At 36.3% G+C, this 17,500-nt stretch overlaps 1 protein-coding gene across 5 annotated transcripts in view; it reads left to right on the top strand.

Annotated features, from left to right (window-relative positions):
* Positions 1–17,500, top strand: part of LOC136854043 (protein FAM43A) — a 351,269-nt gene that overhangs the window by 90,086 nt on the left and 243,683 nt on the right. For 2 of the 5 annotated variants that reach the window (XM_067130107.1, XM_067130109.1), the window contains exon 3: positions 9,049–9,082. The exons of the other annotated variants lie outside the window; for them this stretch is intronic. The gene's annotated coding sequence lies outside the window, so the exon portion shown is untranslated. The remainder of the gene's footprint in view (positions 1–9,048; positions 9,083–17,500) is intronic. 5 annotated transcript variants of the gene reach the window in all.

Raw genomic sequence — 17,500 nt, 5'->3', positions numbered from 1 at the left:
AGCAGTCTGTGAACATTCCAGATCACAATGGCATCGTCGCGTGGATTCTTCCAGTCTTCCGCTCGGAGAGTACCGAGAAGGGTCGTTGCACCGAGTTGTTACGAAAGGCCTGCTTTCACAAGATCACTTCTCCGATGCAAATTTTACTGTCATTGTGGCGGTTCGCCTAACAAACGTCTTGATGTTAAAAGACGGGTTACGTAATGGTCGCACTTGTTAATAGCTTATTAAGCTTTTGTTAAGAGGATGACTTTGCTGATCGAATGATCAGTATTCTCTCTCTCTCTCTCTCTCTCTCTCTCTCTCTCTCTCTCTCTCTCTCTCTCTCTCTCTCTCATTACTAGTGCAGTAGTACTTCCTGCAATGTCTTTTGAGAACTGAACAAGGAAATGAAAGAAGAAATAACTTCATTTGCAGAACACTTTGATAGTTGCATTTTAAATGCAAGATTGATGCAACATTAAAGTAACAAGAAATCACACACACATACACAAAGAAAACCAAAAGTCGTTTAGAAGCTTGCATCATTGTTAAACAAAGCGGAACCTGATTGTTAAATTTAATGATTTCCAGATAATTTAGTTGAAAGTCGTATACACGAAGGACATTTTTTCAGTTCGTTTACAGTTGTGTTGGGGAAGGGGTTATGTGGTACACTTAGACATTTTGAAGACATTTTTAAATACTAGACACTCAGAGTTTTTGAAGACATTTTTAAATATTAGACACTTAAACGTTTTTAAGACATTTTTAAATACTAGACACTTAGACATTGTAAATACTTAGACACTTAGACGTTTTTAAATACTAGACACTTAGACATTTTTAAATACTAGACACCAGCGCAGGAAGATTACTCCATTTATGAGAATTCTGGATTAATTACTCCATTGATTAAACTTCTCGATTAATTACTCCATTTATGAGATTTGTAGACTAATTACCCCATTTATGAGACTTCTAGACTAATTACTCCATTCATGAGACTTCTAGACTAATTACTCCATTTATGAGATTTTTGGATTAATTACTCCATTTATGAGATTTATGGATTATTTACCTCTTATCAGATTTTTCTATTAATTACTCCATTCATGAGATTTTTGGATTGATTACTCTATTTATGAGCTTCTGGATTAATGATTCCATTTTTCATATTTATGTTTACAATTAATGAATTTTTTGAGAGGTTAATGGCATTCAAGCTGGCTGGCTGGCTTACCCCGATGAAGGAAAATCAATTATGATCCTTCTGTTTACCTTTACCTGCACTGAACTTTGCGTCAGCCCCGTTTATCACCTTCTCCGAGCTAATTTCGTTTGGGACTATGTAAGTCTTTTTTTTATATGAAGGACACCTCGATGCAATTATTAAATAATATTAAATTGGTTTCTACAATTGCTGCTTAGGAAGTGGCTAGATAATGCAAGTTTACAAAGGAACCTCTCCTACTCTGGGGCTTTGGAGGACTTAAATGTCAAACGCTACAGTATACTGTATATTATTATTATTATTATTATTATTATTATTATTATTATTATTATTATTATTATATATCTCACTCATCCTATTCGACTGGGTGGTTTTTATAGTGTGGGGTTCCGGGTTGCATCCTGCCTCCTTAGGAGTCCATCACTTTTCTCACTATGTGCGCTGTTTCTAGTAGCACACTTTTCTGCATGAGTCCTGGAGCTAGGCTATTTCGGCATCTAGTTTTTCCAGATTCCTTTTCAGGGATCTTGGGATCGTGCCTAGTGTTCCTATGATTATGGGTACAATTTCCACTGGCATATCCCATATCCTTCTTATTTCGATTTTCAGGTCTTGATACTTATCAATTTTATCACTTTCTTTCTCATGTACTCTGGTGTCCCATGGTATTGCGACATCAGTGAGTGATACTTCTTGATTTTGTCAATCAACGTCACGTCTGGTCTGTTGGCACGTATCACCCTATCTGTTCTGATACCATAGTTCCAGAGGATATTATTATTATTATTGTTATTATTATTCAGGAGATATTCTGGTAATGGATCATCTTTTCTTTCCTCTCCATACAGCCTGCCCGAAGGGGTTACATAATTGACTTAAAGTTATTTTTCTGTGTGTAGGCTGTAAATGGTATGGAGAGTTTGCCTTTTACTTCTGATAATCACTTAGAGCATTGGAAACGTCTCCCTACGCTTCTTGCTCTTGTTGCGTATGTAGACTTACGTAGCCTCTTCAGGGCTCTGATGAATACAGTAGTAGTTTATGAAATGTAAAAGTACTACGTCGTACTTCTCAAGAAGTGTGAGGTAAAATCCACAATGGAATGCTTGTTGCAAAACTTGGTGCATTAAAACTAGTGCAGTAGTTTATATTTTAACAGGAAAATTATAGCGGTATTAGATTTGAGTCTTATTTTCCTTAGGGAAAAATGGACATTGGTGAAAAGCAATACCTCAGTCACTGGGATTAAGAATTAAGAATCGTAGCCCTAGATGGCCGCAGAATAAGTGAGCATAGAAGCTTGCGCCTCAGGAATGAGCTCCGTAGCGAGTTAGTGCCGTCAGTGCACCTCACGTGATGCATTGTAGGCATTACTTAAGGGTCTTTGCAGCGTCCCTTCCTTAGGCCCCTAGCTGCAGCCTCTTTCATTCCTTTTACTAGTCCTCCCTTCATATTCTCTTTCTTCCATCTCACTTTCCACCCTCTCCTAACAGTTGTTTCATAGTGCAACTGGGAGGTTTTCCTCCTGTTACACCTTTCAAACCTTTTACTGTCAATTTCCCATCCAGCGCTGAATGACCGCATAGGTCCCAGTGCTTGGCCTTTGGCCTAAATTCTATATTCCTCAGGAAAGAGGTATTGAGATTCGCTAATTGGTTGGTTTACATTGAACTTGAAGCTTGTTGGATGATTCAGAGCATGTGGTCAGTTTAGGGTCACAGTGGGTTTCAGATGTGTATTTTTCTCAAAGGATTGTTTTGTTTATGATGCACAGGCAGAAAGGAAGGACTCGGTAAGGAGTCAGTGACTGTGGGTGAGGCGGCAGAAAAGTTTGGACAACGATGAAAGTCATGTTTAATGTTACATAATTTCTTAATGTGGACTCTCTCTCTCTCTCTCTCTCTCTCTCTCTCTCTCTCTCTCTCTCTCTCTCTCTCTCTCTCTCTCTCTCTATATATATATATATATATATATATATATATATATATATATATATATATATATATATATATATATATATATATATAAATTATGTATATACATACATACATACATACATACATACATACATACATACATATATCCTTACAATCATAGTGACACGTGATGTATATACGTAAATGTACTGTAGGAAATGTGACACACTAGTGCGTGTTTATATCCAAGACACACACATATATATATATATATATATATATATATATATATATATATATATATATATATATATATATATATATAAATATATAAATGTGTGTGCTCGCGCGCGTGTATAAACTCTGCAATTTCCTTCCTCTATCCAGATCAGCAGAAATGGCACAATGCATTCGAATGATCTGAAATATAAATGATAAAAGTAAGAGTCCCAGGACACCACTTCTTTAAGCGACCCACAATAATGAAAGTCCAGGTATTCCACGCACGCTGTCCAGCTTCCCCCTCCCCACCACATGACTGCTATTGCTGACCGTCCTTCTTTGAACACACAAACTCCTAATTTAGTATTATTGTGATTCTGGGTCGTGCCTAGGCGGTAAAAGTTATTATTATCAGCATTACTGCTATAAGAGATTGCCTCTCTACCAATATTTGTATCATATTTCATTGAAGTCTACCGATATTATAGTCTAACTTAATTGAATTCTGAAAGTATTAGTGTCTGACCTCATTGAATTCTATCAATATTAGTGTCTTCCTTGATTGAATTCTACCAATATTACTGTCTAACTTCATTTGATGCTACCAATAGTATTGTCTTCCTTGATTGAATTCTACCAATATTAATGTCTAACTTCATTTGATGCTACCAGTATTATTGTCTTCCTTGATTGAATTCTACCAATATTAATGTCTAACTTCATTTGATGCTACCAATAGTATTGTCTTCCTTGATTGAATTCTACCAATATTAATGTCTAACTTCATTTGATGCTACCAATAGTATTGTCTTCCATGATTGAATTCTACCAATATTAATGTCTAACTTCATTGAATTCTACCAATGTTAATGTGTAACTTCATTGAATTCTATCAATATTGATGTCTAATTTCATTGAATTCTACCAATATTAATGTCTATTTCATTGAATTCTACCAATATTAGTGTCTAACATCATTGAATTGTACAATTTTTGTGTCTTACTCCAGCAGTAAATATAAAAAAGTGTGGTAGATGCACCTGTTAGACATTTTGTTCGTACTCACTGAATAAATTACAGGTCCCTGCGCCTTAAATTTATCGTCTATCACACTCGACATAATTTCCCCACTAAAAGATAACTCATTTGGAACCAGGACCAAACTTTATTCCGCACGTTGAATGACCTGTGTAGATTTATACATTCATATTTCACCGCGATGTAGAAATAGACAGCGTCAGATTGAACCGAATATTGATCTACGATTGGAAACAGCAGTTATCTCTCATCTCTCTCTCTCTCTCTCTCTCTCTCTCTCTCTCTCTCTCTCTCTCTTTAAAATTATATATTGTGGAAGCTTGCATTGAAAGCCAATGGCCTTAAAGGCATGTCCCTTAAGAATGATTGTACACTTCGTAATAATAATAATAATAATAATATTTCGCTGTGGTGTAGAAATAAACAGTGTCAGATTGAACTGAATATTGATCTACTGTTCGAAGAAGCAGTTATCTCTCTCTCTCTCTCTCTCTCTCTCTCTCTCTCTCTCTCTCTCTCTCTCTCTCTCTCTCTCTCTCTCTTTAAAATTATATTATGTGGACGCTTGCTTTGAAAGCCAGTGGCCTTTAAGGCATGTCCCAAAAGAATGATTGCACATTTCGTAATATAATAATAATAATAATAATAATATTTTACCTCGATGAAGAAATAGAGAATGTCACATTGAACCAAATAGGGTATTGATCTACGATTCTACACAGTAGTTTTGCTCTCTCTCTCTCTCTCTCTCTCTCTCTCTCTCTCTCTCTCTCTCTCTCTCTCTTTAAAATTACATTTTGTTGAAGCTTGTTTTATTGCGCATTTCTTTTTAAAAATATAATAATAATAATAATAAAAATAAATAATAATAATAATAATAATAATAATAATAATAATAATAATGATGACGAAGATGATATCCAAAGGCTCATGAATACTTAAGCAATGGTGAGAGATCTGTACCCTGCGGTTTCATTACCTGAGAAGAGATCTTATTTCTTATCGTTCGCTTTTTTCTCTCTCTTTTTATCATCTTCCCTTACCTCCCTGCCTTCCCTTTCCCTTCCCCCCAACCCTCAACGTTGTTTTTTTTTATTTACAGTGCGAAAGTTTCTTCCGGGATGGCTACTTTCAAACGCTATTTATATTTATGAAGTGGGTTTTTTTATGGTCCGCTTTTTCGTCTACTTTTTGTTTTTTGTCCACTTCTTCGTCTACTTTTTTGTCTACTTTTTCGTCTACTTTCTTTTATCACAATGCGATATCACAATATATACATATATATACTATATATATTATATATATATAATATATATACATACAGATATAAATACATATACATTATATATATACAGTATATATATAATATATACATATACAGTATTAATATATATATAATATATATATATATATATTAATATATATATATATATATATATATATATAATATATATATATATATATATATATATATATATATATACACACACACGTGTATGTGTACGTTCATGTCTGTATGTTCCTAATTAATCTCTACGAACTTTTACCATTATTTACAGCTTTCGTTGTTTTTATTTATTTATTTTTCTTTTAGTTTTCTGCTAGCTTCATGCACTTAATTCCCGCGCCCCCCCAACAAAAAAACCCAAATGGCCAACATGAAATTTTATTTAGCTCGAAATGATGAAATAAAAGTGAAATTAGTTTTGAATGGGGGTATTCGGGATGGTAATGTTGCTGATAGTGTTCATTTTGACTGACAGTCAGCAATAAGGGTAATGATAATTATGAACTTTCTGATGGCGGTGATTATACGAGATATGAATGAAGTATCATGGGTCTTGTACGTATATTGTTTTTTCCTTCATTATGAAGATGATATGTTGACAAAGTTATATATACCAGGTCAGTTATTTTTAACAGCAACATCTGTTGTATTGCTCCCAAATTTTGGTAAATTGAGCCTGGAGTCAAGTCAGCGATCCTTTATGAGTTGTGAGTTGGTCCGCTGGCATAGTGGTTGGTGTCGTGGCATGCTACTCAGATGTTGCGGGGTTCGGGTCTCCCCCAGGGGCGATGAAAAATCACTGGCTCTGTATCATGATCAGTTACTGCTGCAGTGTGGGGTTTGCGGTGGGAGGTTGAAACCAACATTCCCTGGAAGCTTGAATTTCAAGTCAGTGGCCCCTGTGGTTTGCTTGATCCATGTGAACAGGTTTCGTCTACTGAAATATTAATAAAAATAATAATTAAATTTTTTGGAATCTATTTAACTGATTAATTACTCAGATATTTTCCCAAAGGCTCTGCGCCGAGCTTGGGAATGCGAGAACCATTTATTTCCACGAAGCCAGTTTCCAATCGGTCTTGGTTTTGAGATCTTTGAAGTTGATCCTGTGTCCGGAAGTTCCATGATCTCGATCATACGGAGTCAGGAGCACTGACCTGGAGATTAATCAGTGCTGTCGGTCATTTGAAGGCAAGGCCACTGACTAATCTCCAGGTCAGTGCTTTTGTCTTCATATCATCGAGAGCACTGGCCTGGAGGTCAGCCAATGCTCTCGATCATAGGCCTACACACATACACTCGTATAGCTCTTACGTGTTTGTGTATATATATATATATATATATATATATATATATATATATATATATATATATATATATATATATATATATATATATATATATATATATATATATATATATATATATATATATATATATATATATATATATATATATATAATCTACTTGTATGTGCAACCGGTGTAAATTGCATGTATGAATTGATAATTTACAATGTACTGTATATGTAACTTAATCAAACCTTAATCATTTAGATGGTTATGTGACCTTTTAAAAGGTCGAACGATTTAATTTATAGGGAAATTCATCCAGGCTATAGGCCTAAATTGACGTGCTTTCAGTACACATAAGAACTTTCACATTTTCTCCCGTAGCATTCCACCTGATGCTTCCTGCCTTAAAACTCCTTCATGATATGCCTTCCTGCACGTAGGTCTTGCCTGGAGAGAGAGAGAGAGAGAGAGAGACGCAGGATTCCAATTAAACAGCGATGAACCGATACCTTGGGCAGCTCAGGTGCCTTATTGCTATTCGAGTCGCTTTTATTATTCTCGCACATTAGAATATTTATGGTAATGACATAAATACCGGTAACTGAGGAGAAAAAAAGCCACGTTTTCATTTCCAAATGGTGCCATTAACCGTAAATATTTTTTGTTTAGTGGATTAATGTCACATTTCCTCTGACAAGGTTGGTTGTAGGTGCAAGATGTTATATAGTACGTACAATTTTCGCTGCCTCTTTCTTTCGCGATTGTATCTGGACCATTTCTCTCCGAGTTAAGGTCGATTGGCCACTTTTTTTTTATCTGCCTGCTTAAGTATGAGTAGTTTTTCTTCTTTCACCATAATGATGGCTTTTTTTTTCTCCCGTCAGTTTTTATACGCTGGTTCTTTGGACTACTTTTTTGTTGTTTGTAAGGAGAGAGAGAGAGAGAGAGAGAGAGAGAGAGAGAGAGAGAGAGAGAGAGAGAGAGAGAGAGGTATAAGTGGTTTGGGCGGCTATAGCTGTCCGGTACGGAAAGTATCCGGGAATATTTTTCGAGGTGTTTGACAGGTATATATATATATATATATATATATATATATATATATATATATATATATATATATATATATATATATATATATATATATATATATATATATTATATATGTGTGTATGTATATATATACACATATATAGACATACGTACCTACATACATGTACAAATTACTAGTTGTTTGTTCAGGGACTAGCTGAAGAAAATATCGAGTAAAATTAATATTGGGGACATTTATTTTTTTTTTGTTCATATCAGCTGATACCATCATTAGTGGTTTATTTTAGACGAGAATTAAAGTTGCCGTTGCTCTACAGTAAACTGCCTTAATTCAGTAACGCCATGAGTTACGTGTGACTTGCTACTTGAATGTATAAAGTAACTGCCACTATGAATGCCTTAGTTTATATGTAAAAGCGTTTTAAGCCGTGATGTATCTTATTGTTCTGTTCAGTGCCTTTCACTTATTATCTTAAAATAGTTTTTCCTTATTCGGTATTTTATCCCGTTCATTGTACATTGAATCTTTTTTGCTTTTCATTAAAAACTATATATTGTTTCATACATATGTTTGACCTACGGAATTTTGAAGACTTGACAGCGCATCGTTGCTGCGTATGTTTTTAAAAAAAGCATTTACTGGTATGTTGTAGATGCATATTAATATTTAGTATATAATAATATATCTATATTATATTAATATTAGTATTATTTATGTAATATGGACCCTTTTCTTCTTTGCCTTGATTAATATTTAGTATATAATAATATATCTATTTTATATTAATATATAGTATCATTGATGTAATATGGACCTTTTTCTTCTTTGCCCTGATTAATATTTAGTATATGATAATATATCTATATTATACTAATATATAGCGTTATTGATGTAATATAGACCTTTTTCTTCTTTGCCTTGATTAATATTTACTATATAATAATACATCTATATTATATTAATATATAACATTATTAATTGCCTTGTGACCTTCTTGTGTATTAATACGTTTCTTTTGATTTCAGGTTAGTCCAAGGGATCTGCCGAGCGTATTAGGGGGTGAGTCATGAATTATACTTTGTTTTTACTTAAATTTCTCCTTAATATTCAATTAGAGATCTTGACAATTCTCCTTAACATTCAGTTAAGGATCTTGACAGCCGTGGTAAAGTATGGTAGCAGATGTTCCCTTTCGCCTCAGTATAAGGTGTGGTGGAGAAAAAACAAGTAAAAAATTCGCCGGAGTTTCTTCGGCGCAGTCGAGTATTCTGTGCAGCGTTTAATGCTGTATGAAACTTTCAGCCGTGGCCCATGAAAATTTCAGCTACGGCCCGGTGGTGGCCTGTGTAGTTGATACCTATAGCGGTGTCAAAAGCACGATTATGGCTAACTTTAACATTAAATAGAATAAAAACTACAGAGGCTAGAGGGCTGCAATTTGGTATGTTTGATGATGGGAGAGTGGATGATCAACTTAGCAATTTGCAGCCCTGTAGCCTCAGTAGTTTTTAAGATATGAGGGCGGACAGAAAAAGAGCCGACATGAAAAGTGCAGACGGACAGACAAAGCCATCTCAATAGTTTTCTTTTACAGAAAACTAAAAAAAGATGAACTTGAAGTGCTGGTTATAAAGTTTACATCGTACAGTAATTACATCGATCCCCTTGGGCGTTAAATCATCGATGCTCTCTGCTTTCATCTGGGCTTAAAGATCCTTTACCACTGCGTTTGACGTCAGTGTTTCTGATCGCTGGTTGTTAATGTTATCGACTGGTTATTTGGTAGGTACCTTCGTCCAGGGAAAAGTGAGGTGCTGCTTGCTTCTTTTAAATTTATTATAGGAATTAGGGAAATGATTAGCTGGTGGTGTTTCCTGGAGATAACTGATCAGTTACGCGGGCTCACAGCCTAAAGGTGGTGTTACACTAACCTGGTGGTGTACCAGGTTCGGTAGCTAGGCTTATGCCTCTTCTTTAAGACCTAAGATTTTCTAGAATTGATATAGTTGAACGGGAATTCGTTAAATACATTAGAAAGAAAAGGTTGGCTATAATTTTAGTAATATGCGAGTGCTTACATGAATGACATTCATGTCGAACTTTTCCAAAGTTCCAGTGGTCCTTTATTCCCCCACGTTGGACTGTGGAACAGCCTCCCAGAGGATGTCGTGCAATTGGAACTTCGGAAGTTCAAGCGAAGATGCAATGCATTACTTCCCTAATAATATTCTTCTTGCATTTTAATAATTTTTTATTTGTTTATAAAAACTAATTTTTTATTTTTTTTTATTTTTTAATAAGTGGGATTTCTTCTTTCTGTATTTCCCTTTACTTCCTCTTACTTCTTCCTAATGAACATCATATTCTTTTGAAGCTTGAATATCAAGTCAGTGGCCCCTTTGGTGGGCTTGTTCCATATGAATAGGTTTCATCTTCTGAATAATAATAATAATAATAATAATAATAATAATAATAATAATAATAATAATAATATTCTGAAATGTAGTGTACGCTACCGCTTGTATGATTTAAAAGATTGCAGGTCGCAATAGCCTAGCGATTTAAACGATGAACTTTGAAATGGACGACGAGCATCCCAGTAATTTTGTTTATAATGCATCAGTAATTTTTAGTCTCTTGCAATTGTAGAGAGCTGAACATTGCATTGTGAATAGGACGTAAATTACAGTACATGAAATTAGAAAGTGAAATTTCACGAAATTTACCAGATTTTCTTTAGTCTCGTGTTTACTTTTACATTATTCCCCGCATAGGTGGTACTGCTGTCAGTGCACCTCATGCGGTGCACTGTCGCCATTACTTAAGGTTCTTTCCAGCGTGCCTTCGGCCCCTAGCTGCAACCCCTTTCATTCATTTTACTGTACCTCCTTTCATACTCTCTTTCTTCCATCTTACATTCCACCTTTTCCTAACAGTTGATTCATAGTGCAACTGTGAGGTTTTCCTCCTGTAACGCCTTTCAAACCTTTTACTGTCAATTTCCGTTTCAGCGCTGAATGACCTCGTAGGTCCCAGTGCTTGGCCTTTGGCCAAAATTCTTTATTCAAGTTCAGTTCAACTTTTACAGCATTCGAACCAAACTTTGCACCAAGTAGCCAGTATTGTTGTAAAACTTAACTCACGTACGTTCGTTAAAGCACGATACCACACGAGTGGAACAAGCGCGCCTTCAGTTTTATGACCGAAATGGGCTTCCTCGGAGAGACGGGCTAAGACGACCAGGAACGTGTCCGTGAGACACCGCAGTGAAAGTCGGTCTAGACTTGTCCCAGTATGTTTTGTGTCTCGTGACATTGACATAATTCCTTCGCGATTCTGAATGTCCCATATTTTTCCCCTTCCCTCTCGAAATTATTTATTTTTTTAATGTTTTTTTTTTCATTTACCTTCTGTTACTTCTTCCTAATGAACACCATATTCTTTGGAAGGTTGGATTTCAAGTCAGTGGCCCCTTTGATGGGCTTGTATACATATGAATAAGGTTCATAATAATAATAATAATAATAATAATAATAATAATAACGATAATAATATGTCTTGTTAAAGAGAGTGGCAGCATCAGTTGAATTGATTTTATATATATGGTCTTTTCAGTTCTTAATTTTTCTTCTCATCAGGGCTGATATTTGCTAATAACTGGCCGATGTTCATAATCTTGGTAAGGAAATAATAATAATAATAATAATAATAATAATAATAATAATAATAATAATAATAATAGATAGGGAGAATTATGGTAACATCTAAAGAATTCAAAAAGAATTAGACTCTGTAGTAGTACGATTCTTCGAGTGCCACCGCATAATTCTCATTGCAAGGGAATGCATTATATAAGAATACTCTGAACTTTTCCCTAAAAAAAAGGTTACAGAAAGAGTTGTCCTTATGAAATTAATGTGAACCGAATAAATATTCAGATTGTTTTTCCAAGCTGGATTCGGTGACAGAAAGTTCTCACAGAGGACAGGATTAGCCAATCTCTAGACCTTGGGATTAGCAGCGTTTGAAGGCTGTTTCCGCCCTCTGCCGCCACCCAAGGCAGCCCAAGAGCCGGCAGCCAAACTTGTTTATCTCAACTTGTGAATGACTTGGTAATGAGCCACCCGGAGGGGACACATTCCAGCTAATTAATGTGTGTGGAGTGTGAAACTGCCATCAGGTTTTATATCTTTCATACGATTCTGTGAGTGCCAGAATATGACGAGTTCCCCCCCCCCTCTCTGTTACCGAACGTTTGTATGGGTAAGCAAACATGTAAAGCTTGGTAAGCTTCTCTCACCTAAATACCATTAACACTTGAAAAAATACAGAATTATTTACAGGTAAATTACTTCACATTACTTCACATTATCCTGTCACTTAGGGTTTTGATTGCGAAATGAGCGAAATGCTCTTAGATAACTGGTCTGGTAGAACTTGGGTCTAGGCTCGATTGCTAAGCTGGTCGGACATCGTTCGAATTCTGGCGATCAGTAGAGGTCCTTCACCTTTACCCAGGCAGCCATTGTGCAGAAAATCTTCTCTGAAATGGGGAGAAGGAATGTTTTATAGAGAACCTGATACAGGTTGAAATACTTTTGTGCTGAGGTTTTAACTCTTAACTGCTTGTGAACCAAATTCGTGGCAGACCCGTGCAGCCTAGTGACGAGTGCTTAAATCTCTCATCTCTTCCAGTGCTTTAATTCGTTTTCCTTTAGAGAGTTTGCGGTTCATTTTTATAATTGCAGTTTATTTTTATGATTTGCGTTGAGAAACATATTCCTTTGCCTTTCTTACATTTATAAACGGTTTCCAATCCTGATATTACGAATCATAAAGAAATTCACTCAAGTCTTTATCGGTATAGCAATCTCACATTGACCGCATCTCCTGAAAGAAGCAAAAGGTAAGAAGAAGAAGAAGAAGAAGAAGAAGAAGAAGAAGAAGAAGAAAAAAGAAAAAGAGGAAGGAAGAAAACAATAACAAGAAGAAGCTGTCACCTTATATTAAGAATGCCCTCCAAAGGGCCTCCGCTGGTACAAATCGTTATCGACGCCCCGAATCTGTTGGGAATTCCGCCGATGCCATAAATTCTCATGGCTGGAATTCTGTCGTATTTTCTCACACTCGCAAGATCATGTGCTGAGAGAGAGAGAGAGAGAGAGAGAGAGAGAGAGAGAGAGAGAGGGCAAATCTTTTTGACCTCTTGTCATTTCTTTCGCTGATGAGAAAAGTTATTTCTTTATTTCCGGTAATTATTTATCTACCGTGTACTTTCGAGAATTAAAAGACAATCATATTTATTTGTTTTATGATTATCGTTCAGGATATGCAGGGGAGTTATATAGATTTCATTCCGCTGTATCAAAATTAGGTCTAATAATATTCACTCGATGATATTGGGTTAATTCCGTCCTCATTCACACGTTCGTAGAAATGTTAGGCTTTCTCATTTTCTGTTTTATTGCTTATGTTTGAAGATCCGCATAACAGTTGTTGAATTAGGAGCCTGTTTTTGTCTTAGTGTGTCAGGGAGCAAATGTTTGATTTCCTTAGATAATGGCGAGGTTGACAAATATACAACAGACTTTGGGCACTTCAAAAGTAGTACTTTTCACCCAGCGAAGCTGAAGTGATCCACAGTACATTGAATTGATCATTTCTTTTCTTTATTTTACAAATAGTTTTCTTTTTCCATTCCAAGTATAGGTCTTGATCATTAGGGTGAGTTTTATGGTTCTCAGATTTTTTTTGGTTTTGGCTTCTGAGGTACCTAGACAAGCGTTTTGAAAACGAGCTGAAGAGACTTGTAACAAGTTAGTGTTAAGAAATAGCGATTGCCAAAATAGCTTGTGTCTTCCAAACCTCCTAGTTTTGTACATCTTTCAAAACTGTGGAGGTTTCATTATGTTAAAAGTGTATTTACATAAAGAAGGAAGAATTACGATTAAGATAGTGCAGCCAGTAATTTGTAACAAGGTGCATAAAATCCCCTGCATTGGTCAGAGTGGAAAAGATACCACAAGAGCTGGATGACATAGATATGCTTCTGGCACAGGAAAAATGACAGGTGCGGTGGTTATGCATATACGCGAGTAATCATGAAGAACAGATTGAGGTCAAGTCATCCATTGTAGCCAGATGTGATGATTAACAAACTAATATTTTAGGAGTAGGTCGTAATCCACCTCACGTGGGGACAGTAGAACAGAATAGAATAGAATAGAACATAGAAATTTAGTCCAAAGGCCATGCGCTGGGAACTATGAGATTATTCAGCGCTGAAAATGAAATTGGTAGTAAAAAGGTTTGAAAGGTGTACCAGGAGGAAAACCTCGCAATTGCACTATGAATCAATTGTTAAGAAAGGGTGGAAAGCAAGATGGAAGCAAGAGAGTATGAAAGGAGGCACAGTAGAAGGAATGAAAGGGGTTGCAACTAGAGGCCGAAGGGACGCTGCAAAGAACCTTAAGCAATGCCTACGGTGCTCCGCATGAGGTGCAATGACTGTACTACCCCGCTACGGGAACAAGGGGACAATGATCTTAACAATGGCTATGAAGATTCTCCTGAGACCTAATGCTTCTGCCGTTGTATGTAAGTGAGCCTAGAGTTCGACCAAGACAATTGTCGGTAGCCTTGAAAGATTCCTCTGTCATTCCCTGGCTTTTTTGTGACTTTCGGTTGAATGCTGCGACCATCATCACACACACACACACACACACACACACACACACACACACATATATATATATATATATATATATATATATATATATATATATATATATATATATATATATATATATATATATTAGATGTAATAAGGTTTTCCAATTAGACTGGTCTGGCAAGGTGGCATTAACGCTATTCAAAAGCTTGGAGTCTTTGTGTACTTTTCTCTCTTCCTTAAATGGCTCAAAATGATGAATCTGTTATAGTTTCCAGTCGTTTTTCGTAATGTACAAACATACGTTTTATATATATATATATATATATATATATATATATATATATATATATATATATATATATATATATATATATATATATGATTAAGAGTAAATATCATCTTATAAAGTATCTGTCCGAGTTTGAAAAGAGAAGAGAGAGAGAGAGAGAGAGAGAGAAATCCTACATTTAAATCTTGCTAATATACAAGTTTATTGTAGAAGCAACGCATCGAAGAACACCAGCAATCCGCGTAAACCGGAGCTCCACCTGACCAGAGGTAGCTGACGCTCTCAGCGATTGAAAGTAGAAAGGGAAGTCATCACAGCGGTGTGACATCTGTAGAAAGAAAAAGATCCAAAGAGACCTTGTAACGCCTGAATGGGTATCGTACAAAAGGACGGCCGTCCAGACCACCTTGTTTACTCTAAAAGTTGAGATGGAATGGCGGTAGGTCTAGCCAGAATGCGGCAAGAAGAGTGAAAACCAAGATCAAACCAAGCCATATGGGGGAGACATGGTCTAAGAGAGAGAGAGAGAGAGAGAGAGAGAGAGAGAGAGAGAGACAACGTTTTGGATGGACTGAGAGACCGAGATACCGAGATGGGGAGAGAGAAACAGAGGGGTGGAAGGGGTTTAAAACATCTACCCCCTCCTCCCTCCCCACATCTAGACTACTATTCCCCCACGGCATCTCCCGCCAAGTGTCTCTTACCCACCACCCCCCTCTTGTCTCGTTCCACTGTGGTTACACACACCAGCTACAGGTCATAATGATGATGGGGCACCTCCGGAATTCCAGCTGGATGGCAGGAAACTTGGATGGAGCGTAGATAATACAGATGAATAAATGGAATTTTTGCGTTCTTCTGCGGTTATACAGATACGCCATCAAGTGGAGAAACATTCGGGGACAGTTTTGAATACAAGATCTACGATAGGGAGCGGCCCATTTGATTTTTTGCAGCCTTTTAGAAGCCGGAGGAGAATTGTTGAGTAACCTCTGCCTTCCTGTTGTTTTGCAAGAGGAAGGCAGGGATGTGATAGGGCAATTGGAACACACACATACACACGCAGGGTGGAGGAAATTATGACGAGATTGTTGATGGGGAGACCTTGGGTCTTTTAAATTACGGTACATTTGTCAGAAGGGTTTGAGGCGTCAGTCATCTCTCCGCTTTGAGAAGCCGGGTTCATCACTGAGAGAGAGAGAGAGTGAGAGAGGGCGGGGGGGTGAACTCATGACGAAAGCTTTACGTCACCTGGAATCGTAGCAGATTTCGAAATGGTATGACATCAACCTGATTGGTGCCTGAAGTTCATTTTTTTATATTATTTTACTCTTCTCTCTTAACAAAACTGTAAATACTGCAGACAGGAAAATGAATGGCGATCTTCCCGTCACAAAGTAGCTCTAAATCGGAAAGAAAAATCAGCTTCAAATGTCAGAGGTTGTTGGCGACACAAACAAAGGTTTCGTTTTGATTCGTGTTTCAAACGTTGGATAACCCAGATTTACAGATAGTGATTTATATAATAAACTGTTGTAGTTTATCTGTTGAATAAATTTGAGCGTGTTAATGTATTTGGATTCACTATATATAAATGCATGTACGTATGAGATTCTTAAGTGAGCGTGTTTATTATACGGATGAATTTAACTTAGCTTCGAACTGAAGAGATCTTCATATAGTAGAGTTAAAACAGAAAACCGAGAGAAAATAAAGGAAAAAATGAAGATGGTAAGACCAAGAAGTTAAAGGGGAAAGGTCGAGAATAACGAGGTAATTGCATTGACACAGAACGCTTCATTACAGGTCATTTCAACCTTAGGAAACACAGCAACATCGAGGTCTCGTAGGCGTTTATCCTTTATTTGTACTCCTTCTTCTACTAAGAATTATTATTATTATTATTATTATTATTATTATTATTATTATTATTATTATTTCAGTAGACGAAACCCATTCACATGGAACAAGCGCACCAAAGGGGCCATTTGACTTGAAATTCAAGCTTCCAAAGAATATTTTGGTGTTCATTCGAAAGAAGTAACAGTATTACGTCTCTTCTTCAATAGGTCTGGTTAATAATCATGGCACTGATTTGACTATTCCATCGGCGTTTTATTATTATTATTATTATTATTATTATTATTATTATAATTATTATTATTATTATTATTATTTCAGTAGATGAAACCCATTCACATAGAACAAGCTCACCAAAGGGGCCATTGACTTGAAATTCAAGCTTCCAAAGAATGTTGGCTTCAACCCCACACGGCAGCAGTAACTGATCATGATACAGAGCCAGTGGGGTAGACTCGAACCCTCGACATATTATGTCATGCCACGACGCTAACCACTGTACCAGCGGACCAGCTAATGTTATACATCGGAAGCCATTCAGGAAGGTCTGGGAGCAAGGATAAATAAAAGCAGCGTTCAAAAGTATAATTCATCTTTCTGTCAAGAAAAACCATCGTCTTCGGGAATGGGCACCTCGAAATGCCATGTTCCTATG

The sequence above is a fragment of the Macrobrachium rosenbergii genome, chromosome 28, assembly GCF_040412425.1.
Source record: "Macrobrachium rosenbergii isolate ZJJX-2024 chromosome 28, ASM4041242v1, whole genome shotgun sequence".
NCBI classification, from domain to species: Eukaryota; Metazoa; Arthropoda; class Malacostraca; order Decapoda; family Palaemonidae; genus Macrobrachium; species Macrobrachium rosenbergii.
This window is presented reverse-complemented; position numbering and strand designations above follow the sequence as displayed.